The following is a 14,292-nucleotide window of genomic DNA, read 5'->3' as shown; positions in this document are numbered from 1 at the left end:
CTGGGCCTGGAGTGGCGACGGCGACGGCGACTCCGACGATGAGTGTGTGACACTGATGAGCTGAGACAGTTTTTGCGAGATGGAATTTGCGAGAGATCGAGAGACAGATCGAGATCGAAGTGAGCTGAGAGATAGATCGACCTAGGTTTTTAATTTTTAGTATATTCTGTATATGTCTAAGTGTTGGGACTTGGGAGTAGGACAAAAAAATTTAAGTCAGATAAAACACATTACATATCAGTGTTAGGATAAAAAAATTATAAGTGTTGTTTTAAGATATCAGTTAACAATTTATACTGATGTCTTTATAAGTTCTTAGAAAAATGACAATATTATATATCAGTTGAAAAAAACCATGTGATATCTAATAAAGTTTAAAAATCAGTTAAAAAATTATCTGATATTATAATTTTTATAATATCAGTCACATTCAAATCTGATATAAAATGGGTGATATCTATTGACATTTTTCTTGTAGTGATAGTTTTAACTAGCTATTAGGTACAAAGACCCAATAAGAATATATATATATTTCTTGAACACTTAAGGGTCCAACCATATATTGTGACGATACTTGACACATTGGTCCCAAGTGAGGAAACCCGAATTAATTGCATATATTATTCTAAGGGGAGAGCCAGGCAAAAAATTAATTAAGAGAGAAAATGTGTAATATTATAAATTGTGGCATATATAGTTAATGTATGTTACAACCATTAATTTTGCATCATATATATGAATTTGTTATGTAGTGTGCAAAGAATTTTAATTGTCTGCTCCTCATTTGCAGAATGAGGAAACTCCATAATTAACAAGGAGAGAAAAAGAAGAAGAAAATGATCACTACTACAAAAAATGTAATAGACATCGGTCAATAGACAACGATTCTTGTTTTTTCTGTTATCTTAATTTACTACACAACGGTTTTTAACAAACCGTTATATTAAGGTATATTATCCCATAGTATTTGATTTGATAATTTTTCCTCAAATTAACAGACAATAGTATTAGGAAATACTGTTGTGTTAGACAAGTTTCACAAAAATAAAAAATTTTGTGGGTCTTTGTATTTGACAAACCCATGCTTGCTTTAATGAAAAATTCCTCGCGCGGAAGTCTTTTTGGGTCAAAGCCCTGACTTCACTTCACAACACTCACCCCATTCGAACTCCATCTTCATTTCCATCCTTAGAACACTCAGATCTTAGCCCTAAGATCTTCAGATCGCCCATCTATGTCCCACTAACTCAGATAGTCCCTCGATCTTAGCCCCAATATATCCTCATCGCCCATATCTGTCCCTCTAACTCAGTCTCTCATCTTCCTTTATCTTAAAAGAGCGTCGCCGACGTCGTCCTCGTCCCTCGATCTTCACAGCGTCGCCAACGTCGTCGATCTCCGTGTTCATCATCTTCGTGCATCACTCAGGTATTTTTGTGGATTTCTAGTGGCTGATTTATGTTTTGGATAGCTAGGGCTAAGATTTTGATGGTGGGTTTTTGGGTCTGGAAATGGAAATCTGGCTAGGATTATGTTTCTGTGGCTTGGGGTAGTTTCGAGTTCAATTTTGTGGTGGATTTTGGTTCCAGTGATTTTGCTTTGGAGGCTGGGTTTGGGATTTAAAGGGTTTTGAAGGTGGATTTCAACTAGCTTTGGGGTGGGTTTCACTTTTTGTATGGTGGTCGACCTTTATTTTTCTTCAATTAATTAGTCCATTTTCCTATTATTCTATTTTTCTCATTTGTTTTTGCTTTCCCATAGAATTTTAAATTGGTTCTTGTTTGTTTGTTTTTTCTAATTTGACTGGTGACTCTTTCATTCGACCCCATTTGAGGAATTTGTCTCCTTATCAGCCTATTTTGCCATTTGAGGTATTCCAATCCGAACCCAGCTCTTATTTCCCCTTTTAAATTCATTTAAAGTTTGTGTTTGGTGATTTAGTACAGTGGATATGTGTGAGATGAATGGTGAATAAGTTATACTAGACTTGATAATGCTTGCAGAAGTATATGACCTTGGTGTTTACTTACCTTGTAGTGAAGTGGGATTATTACTAATTTTTAGTGAAATGGCTGAGCAACTCAGTTCTAAACTTGTGTTTATTTATGTCTATTTAGTTGACTGTATAATGTGTTCTTTCATTCCATTCCATTCCCTTCACTTTTTTTTTTGTTTTTTATTTTTTGTGTTTCTACAAAATTGATATATACTTGATTTCTTTCAGGAACCTAGAAAGTATTCTTAGAGTTGGTTGATCTCCTGATCGAGACAAATTTATATGATATGGAATTTACAATTCTTTTATGATTCTTTAAAGGTTCAGAGATAAAGAGGTATACGTCTATACGTACTATAGTATTTTTTACAACAATATTTATTTCCTTTGTGCTCAAGATATTGAGCTGGTCTTGGCTCAATTTGAAAATGGAGACTGTAATTGTGCTCTCGTCAGCACCATCAGCTTTTGTGCTTTGCAACAGGGTTTTCATGGATGGAGGAGGTTGGTATTCAATGTGATGGAATGCAAGCTGAGGTGGATCTCTGGCACAAAGTAATGTCATGTCGATGATTGGTGGAATTGTAAAGTCAAGACCACAAACGATATCAAACCATGTATCTATAAAGTGGAGGCCAGAAACTCCATCTGCTACATGATGTTCCATGCCAACACCAAGAGAAACTCCACCACATTTAAAGTATGTGACCTGCAAAGAGTAAAATCAAGAGTTCCTCAACTTCAGTAAGTTAGTGTTGTGACCTGCAAATGGGTGAGTAGTTGAAATTTTATAATGAATTTAAGCTATTAATTCTCTAATCTACCCCCTCAAAATGTATTTACTCACATATAATAGCTATGAAGACTGAGTGATGCGAAACTACTCTTTGATTAGTTGATTGGCTACTCAATTTTTATTGTTTTGCTTTGCTTTGAATTGACTTTCACGCAATTGCTGCCTTTATAAGTCGTTCTTTTATTCATTTGACAACCATTTAATTGGCTTGTGCATTCCCTCTTCTCTCCCTCAGAAAGTGTGCATGTGCATTTGATCTATGCATTTTATACTTGATTATTAATGTCTTTCTCTCTACATTTTGCTTTGTTATGAGCTTAGTAAATATGTTGCTAACTTTTTTTATATTTTTAGGCAGAAAATAAAGGAGAAATAATAAAGGAGACGATTCGGAGCAAAATGTGTGCTAAGGAAGACGTTCCTAAATTCCGAAGAATAAATGGTCACGTGGAATTACATGGACCTTAATTGCATGGTTTTAAATGGAGCATAATTGCATGGTTTTAAATGGAGCATAATTGCATGGTTTCAAATGGAGGTTAATTACATATTCATAGTAACGCACCATTTTTTTGGAGGAACGGCATCATCATCATCCCCTATATAAAGAGCTTTGGAGGAAGAGAAAAGGATCTCTCACGATCATAGAGCCGAATTCCTGTCCTCACATCAACTCCTCTTACACTTAGCAAGAAATCTACCCTAGAACCGAAACACCATCTCCACCACCTTCCAAACTATCCTTCCTTCACCCGTGACTATCCTTTGCTCGACTTGGCTGGGATTTCTGCGTCTCCATCATCACCAAGGTGCGGCTATACTTGAAGATTGCGGAGCGAATATCCCTCGGATCCAAAGAAAAAGTGTAACCATGTCTTGTACTTTATTTCGTTTTTTTTGGTGTATTATTTCGAACCTATTTGTAAAGAGAACAAGTTTTGATGTATGGATGTTTATTTTCAGACTTGTTTGATGCCTTCCATGCGTTTGCAGCCCTAGGTTCGAATATGCATGCTAGCATACATACCCCTAATGCGTTGGAGTTTGTATGGATGATACTCGATTTGGTTCATCCTTGCATGTTTCAATGAACTAATCAAAGATAAAATTGGACTTAGGAAGTTCACTCGATTTGGTTGCTTCTTATTTTCAATGTATGCATGTGTGTATGTCTTAACCTTAGCTGGAAATTTCGTAGGTACCAAAGGAAGAAGAGGTAAACGGTTTCAAGTGACTAGATGAGATGATCACTTGTAAATAATAGATTTAGGAATTTATTTTCGGCTAGATGCATGTTAGGATTATGTGTTCTTGATTGTTTGCTTGTCTATGAGTTTAAACATGTTAGAACTTGTGATTTCTTGATATGTATCTAACCACCTTCTTGTTTTATTTCGTAGGAACTTAGAAAACCAAACTTTGCACCCCCATTAAACCAAACCTAGCATAGTTATGCATTCACCCTCAATCCCCGGTTAAGAACGATCCCTACTTACCAATGCTACATCTACAAAGAAGGGTTTTAATTGTTTTCATGTTTGATTGAGTGTTTAAATTAAGTACTTGAAAAGATGTGAATCAATTTTGGCGCCGTTGCCGGGGAATTGAAAATAATTGTGTGATTATGCTTGCACATTATGTTAATAACTTTCTGTTTTGCAGGGCTGCACACTGCCCAGTTTTGGGTAAATTGTTTGACGTAGCTACAGAGCTCCTAAAAATCTGAAAATTTGCAGGATTGTTTGGTTATGTGTCTAGTTTGTGCCTGTAAAATTTCAGCCCCATCGGATTAACCAATTATTCTGCATAAAATCAACAAGCAGCTGCGCGCAATTTGCGCGAATCTGGAATTTGTTTATGTCCTTTGTGAATATGTGAAATTTTGTGCATATATACTTGTAAATTTTCGAGATTTATTTATTTATTTATTTATTTATTTATTTTTTATTTTTTATTATTTTTTATTATTTTTTTTTTACTAACACTTGTGCGTTAAAGGAAGCTTGGATTTGCATTGAGTACATGAGCTTGGTTAATTAAGTCGCACTCATTGTTGAATAGATGGCGCCTCTTTTCCATGTTTATCTCCTTAACCCCTCGTGATGTATGGATTTCATCACCATACACCATAACCTAAGTGAAGTTATGGACATGAGGTTGAGGGCGGAGTCTACATTGGACTTGAGGGAGTTGTACATTTTCGAAAGATTGGTTGAATGTCGGACATGGTGTCTAGAAACAGGTTATGACTGGTGACAGGTTTTGGATCTAAGAAAGACTTACACCATTGGAGTATATACCATTGGCCCGGTTAGCCTCGGGGTGTATTGTCGAAATTAGTCCTACCTCTCGCGTTATCTCTATCCCTAACTGGCCATGTTTTTCGATTGAACCAAGACCATTCGATTGAAAGTGTACACTTTATCGCGCGGGTTGCACATCCTTTGAACGACCTAAAGATCAAGCGAATGTACTCTCTTCAAATCTAAAGCGCAAATCAATGAACCCTACTTGTATGTAACCAACGTGTAAAGGATTTAACCACTTGCATTTGTACTTTGCATAAAGTTTTCTCTTATGCATTAACTCCATTTTTCACTTAAGTTCTTGCTTGATGCACTTTGAATGAAAGTTTGAATGAATTCTCGCATGAATTTCGTGGACCATGGTGTGCTTGCATCTTTTGAGTAACAAATTGTGTATACAACGTTTTGACTAAGTGTATATACAACTAACCCCTGCAGGAACTAATTATAAGAGGTAAGAACGTGTAAATGTATAACTTGACTTGCATTCCTTGTGTATTCTTTTGATACTAACACTTGATCTTGGTTGAATTTCAGTTCATGAATGACCAAACCTTCTCTACGTGAAGTTCAACTCCGTAACCGCACAATGATCATTTCTACCAACGCAGTGGAAGACCTTGACCGACCTATTGTTGAAGACGAAGTTGACTCACCAAGATCCCATCATTCCGAGCAAGATCAAGAAGAGGAATCTAGGATGAACAACGTCAACAACAACAATGTCCCTCCCAACAATGGTGGAGGCAACAACGTTGTAAGGCAAACTCTTCGCCAACAAACCTGCTCAACAGATTGGAGTGTTGGGCCCTCATGCATTCAGTTTCCTGCTCCTCAAGAGAACAAGGAAGACATTGAGCTAAAGAGTGGATTTCTCCATCGCCTACCTATCTTTCAAGGGATGGCGCATGAAGATCCAAACATGCATTTGAGGCAGTTTCAGTTTGTTTGCTCGAGTATGAAGCCCATTAATGCAGATGACGAGCTCTTGAAATTGAAGGCATTTCCGTTTACTCTAAAGGACAGAGCTCAGACTTGGCTTATGGAACTTCCACCAAATCACATCACTACATGGAATCAACTTGCGGATGCTTTCTTGAGCAAGTACTTTCCAGCCTCAAAGATTACTGTTTTGAGGAAGAAGATCACTGGAATCGCACAAGTTTCTGATGAGACATTTGGGCAGTATTATGATCGCTTCAAAGTTCTCTGCGCCACTTGTCCCTCCCATGGTTTCTCTGAGACTAATCTGATGAACTATTTCTATGATGGACTTAAGCCGATTGATCGAGAACTTCTTGATGCTGCTGCAAATGGAGCCTTCATGGATTTAGATGAAGTGCATGCCCGTGCACTCTTGGAGAACCGAGCTAACAATGATGCTCAATATGGGATGGCTCCGAGGAAGACTGTTGCTGAAGTAAGCTCAGCTAAAATTGCTGTGGACGCCAAGTATGACAAGCTTACTAGTCTGATGGAACAGATGATGGAACTTGAAGTGAAGAAACAGAAGGTGTCTCTAGGCCAGCTTTGTGGCGTCTGCCACTCTCAAGGGCATCTGGGTGATCAATGTCCTACCTTGGCCGAGCAACCACATGAAGAACAAGTCAATGCCATAGGTGGATATCAAGGAGGTCAACGCTACAACAATTACAACAACTTTGGCAACCGTGATCATCCTGGTTTCAAGTGGAGCAGCAATGAGGGATGTCTGAACCCTCCAGCACCTCAGCAACAACAATACCAACGTCCTTATCAGCAATACAATTCAAGGCCTTCAATGGCTCAAACGTCACAAGTACCTTTGCCTCCTCCGGTTCAACAATTCACCAATCCGGATTATGACAAAATGTTTGCTCAACTCTCCACCGCAACGCAAGCTCTTATTGATGGACAAAATCAGCAAAAAGCGTTGTTGGAGACTCATGGCAATGACATTTCCGAAATAAAGAAGCAAATGGGGCAACTTGTGGATTTTATGGGACATATCAGAACTACCGGACAGCTTCCATCTCAAACAACGCCACCTACTAGGAATGTGAGTGCAGTTACTACAAGGAGTGGGAAGGTTTTGGAGCTACCAAAGCAGAAGGCAACGTCATCACCAGATGAAGTCGTTGTGGAGGAAATTTTTGAAGAAGATCCAGCTATTAAAGAGCTCAAAAGAAAGAAGAAGGTGGCGCCACTTTTGACACTACCAACACCATCACCATCACACCCTACCCCAACCAAAGGTATTAACTCTATCCCTTCAAGTTCTGTTAATACTAATGCTTCGTTTGCTCTTGCACCATTTCCACATAGGTTATCCAAATCAAAGAAAGATGATCAATATGATGAGATCCTAGACATGTTTCGGAAGGTGCAAGTGAATCTGCCCTTGATTGAGTGCATTAAGCAAGTTCCTATTTACGCCAAGTTTCTCAAAGAGCTATGCACCCAAAGGAGGCAAACGAGAGCGAAGGAGGTTGTGAAGGTGAATGCAACCGTTTCAGCGGTGTTGCAACGTCGGCTACCCCCCAAACTGAAGGACCCTGGGAGCTTTAGTGTTCCTTGCGTGATTGGTGACACTAGATTCAAAGATGTCATGCTTGACTTGGGTGCATCCATCAACGTTATGCCCTACTATCTATATGCATCCATGGAGCTTGGTGAGCTTAAGCACGACAATGTCATCATTCAGTTAGCCGACCGTTCTCACAAGTATCCAAGAGGGTACGTAGAAGATGTTCTTGTGCAAGTCAACAACTTGATATTCCCTGCAGACTTTTACATTGTTGACATGGAGGAGAGTCCGTTGAATACCACGCCACTTTTGCTTGGACGTCCCTTCATGAGAACCGCAAAAACAAAGATAGATGTGTTTGAAGGCAAGTTCTCCATGGAGATTGATGGGGAGAAGATCGAGTTCAACATCCTTGATGCTATGAAGGTTCCCATTGCTACTGTCAACTCATGTACAACGTTGGATTTGACTGAAGACATGGCACAACAACATTTGGACACACTTAGAGAGGATGAGCTTGACACCGTGCTTCAAGATGGTATGGGGCTGACCTACACTAGGAATGACGCCCTAATTGATGTGTTGATTGATATCTTGGAGCCACGGCTTGAAGAAATGGTGATGGCTTTGAATGAGGCAGCCTATGTGACATCTAGACCACCCCCTATTCCTTTGGTCTATGGCGAGAACAAGCTTGTTCCCTCCATTATTCAAGCACCCGAAGTGGAACTCAAGGTGTTACCGGATCATTTGAAGTATGCTTACTTGGGCGACAATGAGACTTTGCCGGTTATCATCTTTTCAACGTTGGAGGAAGAACAAGAAGGTAGATTGGTTCGAATGCTTCAACAATACAAGCCTGCCATTGGATGGACACTTGCGGACATCAAAGGTATAAATCCAGCAACTTGTGTTCATCGCATTCTACTTGAGGAGGGAGCTAAGCCCTCACGTGAAGCACAAAGAAGGCTCCATCCGCCAATGATGGAGGTTGTGAAGAAGGAGTGTGAGACCCGGAAATTTTCAAATTTATTTTGTGATTTTTCCGTATTTTCAAAAAATTTTTATAGAATTTATTTGTTAGAAAATCTAATTTTTCCACCTTGAGCTTTAATTGTTTGACCAATTTTGACTATGGTTTTGACCCAAGTTAGAACTTTAAAAGGTAGTACTTTTACTCACGAACCCAACGGTGCAAGTCTCGTATTATTCCGAGTCCGGGAGATTATTTTATGAATTTCCTAAATTTTCTTAGTTTGTGGAGCTTGAAATTTTCGAAATTTTTATAAAGGGCAAATTGGTAATTTGACCTCATAGTTAATTATTACTAGTCGATACGAGTCCGTAGTATTTTTCGGGGTATTTTTCTGAGTCCCGAGCTATTTTTAATTAATTTTTGAAGTTGGGAATATAGGAAAAAGAAAATAAAATAGGAAATCACCAGATCGCGCCACGTGGCACGATCTGGAGCATCCATCGCTGCATGGCAGCAAGATCTGATGGCTGCATGTGCAGCCAAGTGTCAAAGCCTTCGCCACGTGTCAATTTCTCATTGGTCAAAGTTATGACGGTTGACTTGAGTCAACCCAGTCAACTCGGATGAGTCAACCGAGTTGACTCACTCACTCTCCCTATAAATAGCAACGCACCCCCCAGCTGATTTCCTCACAATTCAGCCGCACGCTTCCCAAGAGAGAGCTTCTCTCTCCTCTCTCCTCCTTTCTCTCTCTTCTTCAATCTTGTTTTGAGTTTATCTTGAGTTCTGAAGCTCCGATCGACGATCCGATTTCGCCTACGCGATCGTGGCGACGAGCTCTTCAATTCTAGTAGTGTGAAGGCTATGTTTTGGTGAAGTTTTAAAAAAAATCATTTCTGAGCTCCATAGGTAATTTCTTGATCCTTGTCGAACTTCTGCTAAAATTTTGTTAAATTAATCTCTTGTTAATTAGGTTCTTTTAATCTTGTTACTTAGCAAGTCTAGTAGTACCGAGACTCTGCCCGTGGGAAGTCTTCAACAGGTATACCCTTAACCCAGCTTATTTAATCTGCAGTTATTTAAGTTGTGGTTATAGACGGAACGTCGTTTAACTGTTGTTATCAAATGAACTTAATAAATATTGAGGCCATATCAGTGGTAACCAAATAACGTGATGACTAAGGTCAGTCCATGAGCATACAGGCGTTGGGTACTGAGCCAGAGCTCCCTCAGTTTCCCCATGCACTGACCTGGTCACGTTGTAGGTTCATATCTGATCAACCTCCTCGACAATGAATTAAAATAGATATAGAAACCACACGGTCTGACATGACTGTTTGCCTCGGGGTGCAAGGTCATATCGGATTAAGAATTCAGAGAAGCCTAGCAGTTACGCTAGTGCCAAACCTCTGAATTATACCTGATCTTAACAGACAAGGTCATCGATTTACGTGAAGACCGTTTTTAACACCAGTTGTTGTCAAACTAGGAACTCCAGTTACCTAAAGGAGATCGTTGCGACGCGGCAAATTGTGATTTGTACTCGAAAACAAGCAAAAGCTTTGGACGCTAGGTAGGGGGACAACACACTCTGACTAGTGGATTTCCTGCATGTACTATATAATAAATACTGTGTGATAAAGATGCATGTTTTTGATTGGCATATCTGCTTGGTTTTATGATGATGAGAATGATGACTGTTATGCATATTCTCGTGAGATTGTTATTGTGTTTGACTTGAGAGTGAAAGGTCCCTTACGGTAGACCCTGGGTTTCGATCCCCAAAACCTCATGAGGGGTTGTACGGATGGACTGGTCGATTGTCCTTCTTGGGAGGCCAGTCTAGGCGGTACAACCATGAAATGGCCACTTTCGCTACCCTGTCCCGGTCAAATGACTGCAGGACTTTGTTATGTTTTTGTGAGAGGGTAGTTAGCCCTAACGGCTGGTCAACAGGTATGATTCTGAACTTGGGCCCGGAAAACTGTATTTTGAAAATTGTATGAGCATGTTACTAGTTTTACAAGGCTTGACAACTGGTTTGTGTTGTGCATTTGATTTTAAATTATCTCAAACTATTTTTCAAACCTAGCAGGGAGTTCCCTGAGGGGGAGCAATGAACGTATGTGATGCTCACCCCTACATTGTTGTTTTTCTCCCTCTCAGGTGCTGCACGTGTGGACTTTGACGGCCTCGATTGAGGGGGGTGGTGGTGCGGTCTCGAGCTTGTCAACTCCTGTGTTCCTGTTTAGTCAGTATATTTTCCTTGGGCAGGTCTTTGGTGTCCTTTTACTATCTTTATATACCCTTGGTCATATCTTGTATATACACTGAGTCCTTGGGTTGTCTACTTTTGAATTATCGAGTCTATATAAACAGTTTCTTTGAAGTTACTCCAAACAATAGTAGCTCCGAGGGTTGGTTTAATTATGAATTAATTATTTCTGAATAAATTTTCCGCTGCAAACTCAAGCACTCTGATCCAACCCATTTTTACTAAACCAAAAGGCTTAACCTATTTTGTGGATATTTGGGATTATAACACCGGGGGATTGGTTGTTGTAGTCTCAGGTATTCTCAAGATAGGTGCCTCTGTTACGTACCTGGGTTTCGGGGCGTGACAAGGAGGTAATCAAACTCTTGGATTGTGGGGTCATTTATCCAATTCCGGACAGCCGTTGGGTCTCACCCGTGCAAGTTGTTCCTAAGAAGTCCGGAATCACCGTTGTAAAGAACGCGGATAATGAGTTGGTGCCTCAGCGAACTATCACTGGACATAGAGTTTGCATCGACTATAGGAAGCTCAACGCAAGTACAAGGAAGGACCATTTCCCTTTGCCATTCATTGATCAAATGCTTGAGAGGTTGGCTGGTCATTCCTACTATTGCTTCCTTGATGGATATTCGGGTTACAACCAAATCAGCATCGCGGAGGAGGATCAAGAGAAGACAACGTTCACATGCCCTTTTGGAACGTTTGCATATCGACGGATGCCCTTTGGATTGTGCAATGCCCCTGGTACGTTTCAACGTTGCATGCTTTCTATCTTTTCCGATTACATTGAGAAAATAATTGAAGTATTCATGGATGACTTTAGTGTTTTTGGGAAGGATTTCGATGCATGTCTAGAAAACTTAGAGCTAATCTTGCAAAGATGCGTTGAAACGAACTTAGTACTTAACTGGGAGAAGTGCCATTTCATGGTAACACAAGGGATTGTTCTTGGACATATTATCTCGAAAAAAGGGTTGGAAGTTGATAAATCAAAAGTAGATCTTGTGAAACACTTACCCTCTCCGACTTCGGTTAGAGAGATTCGTTCTTTTCTTGGACATGCAGGTTTCTACAGGAGGTTTATAAAGGACTTCTCTCACATATCTCGGCCCTTGTGCAAGTTACTTCAAAAAGACACTCCCTTTGTATTTGATGAGGAGTGTAACGTGGCATTCACCAAGTTGAAGGAGTTACTCACTTGTGCTCCTATTCTTCAAGCACCAGATTGGTCTCTACCCTTTGAGCTTATGTGTGATGCATCGGATTACGCTGTTGGAGCTGTTTTGGGACAAAGGAAGGAGAAGAAGCCCTACGCCATATACTATGCCTCAAGGACACTTGATGATGCTCAAACCAACTACACAACAACCGAGAAGGAGATGCTTGCTGTGGTTTTTGCATTAGACAAATTCAGATCTTACTTACTTCAAAGCAAGGTTATCATTTACACGGATCATGCGGCTTTGAAGTACTTGATGACAAAGAAGGATGCAAAACCAAGACTCATTCGTTGGATTCTACTTCTACAAGAGTTCGATGTGGAAATCAAAGACAAGAAAGGAGTGGAAAACGTTGTGGCTGACCATCTTTCTCGAATTGTGCATGAACAAGAAGCTGTGGCTATTGAGGAAACATTTCCGGATGAACAACTCTTCGGAATCAAGGTAAGTCCTCTTGAAACTCCATGGTACGCAGATATTGTCAACTACTTAGTTACCGATGAGTTTCCATCTTCCATGCCAAGAGCTCAACGTGATAAGCTTAAGTCTAATGCTAAGTCATTTATTTGGGATGAACCTTACTTGTGGAAACAATGTGCCGACTTAGTAATAAGGAGATGTATCCCGGATAGTGAGTTTGCATCTATTCTTGAGTTTTGTTATAATGGTGCATGTGGAGGACATTTTGGTTCGAAGAAGACAGCCCTAAAGGTTCTAGATTGTGGTTTCTTTTGGCCTAACCTATTTCGTGATTCAATTGACTTTTGTGCTAAGTGTGATAGGTGCCAAAGATCTGGAAACATTGGTCCAAGAGACGAAATGCCACAAAAGTACATGATCAATGTCGAAATCTTTGATGTTTGGGGAATTGATTTCATGGGACCCTTTCCTTCATCTAATGGTTTTACTTACATCTTACTTGCTGTAGATTATGTGTCGAAATGGGTGGAAGCAAAAGCCACCCGTACTAATGATTCGCGAGTTGTTGCAGATTTCCTCAAGACGAATATCTTTTCAAGGTTTGGGATGCCACGCATTCTCATAAGCGATGGAGGGAGTCACTTTTGCAACAAAACTGTGGAGGCATTGATGAAGAAGTATGGCGTCACACACAAGGTCTCTACACCATATCATCCACAAACCAATGGAATGGCTGAAGTATCCAATCGCGAAATCAAGAAGATCTTGGAGAGAACTGTCAAACCAAATCGCAAGGATTGGAGCCAATGTTTGGATGATGCACTATGGGCTTATAGGACGGCATACAAGACTCCCATAGGCATGTCACCCTATCGACTTGTTTATGGGAAGGCTTGTCATCTTCCGGTGGAGTTGGAACACAAAGCATGGTGGGCGATCAAGAAGTTCAACATGAACAAGGATGAGGCTGGTCTACATCGAAAGCTTCAACTTTGTGAGCTTGAGGAGATCCGGAATGAAGCATTTGACAACGCATGGATCTACAAGGAGAGGACAAAGCGCATTCATGACAAGATGATCCGTACGAAGAGTTTTGAACCCGGGCAGAAAGTATTGCTATTCCATTCGAGACTTAGACTTTTTCCGGGCAAGCTACGCTCTAGATGGGTTGGTCCTTACATTGTAGTTCAAGTCTTTCCCTATGGAGCCGTGGAGATAATGAGCTTGGAAACCAGCAAGGTGTTCACCGTGAATGGCCAACGTTTGAAGCACTACTATGAGAATTTCAAGGAGCTTGACGTTGAAGAAGTGAAGCTCTCTAATCCACCTACTTCAAACAAATGAAGATGCATCACGTCTAGGCTGGAAGACGTTAAAGAACAAGCGCTTGTTGGGAGGCAACCCAATGGAGGAGTCTACAACAGATTTGCATTCTCTTCCCTTAACTCTTTTAATTTCGTTGCTTTTATTTACTCAATTAGATTTTCGTAAGTCCTAGCTTCCATACTTGAATTCTATGCCTTTACTTTGATACATTGAGGACAATGTAGAGTTTAAGTGTGGGGGAGGGGTTTACAACTTTCCGGTGGATGATGAACCCAAATAAAAAAAAAAAAAAAAAAAAATTTTGAGTCATCTTAGTGTATTTTGAGTCTTTTTGTTTAACTTAGTGTTTTAAAGAGTCTTAGGATGCCCTTAGTTAGTCGATGATAAAAATGGACCGAAAGAACATACATATGGCGTTGGAAATCATTAAGAATGAATTCATGTGCTAATTGAGACATCTGTGAGTGTTAT

This window comes from Dryas octopetala, chromosome 2, assembly GCF_963921425.1.
Source record: "Dryas octopetala chromosome 2, drDryOcto1.1, whole genome shotgun sequence".
NCBI lineage: Eukaryota > Viridiplantae > Streptophyta > Magnoliopsida > Rosales > Rosaceae > Dryas > Dryas octopetala.
The sequence above is the reverse complement of the archived record's forward strand: the minus strand, read 5'-3'. Positions refer to the sequence as shown.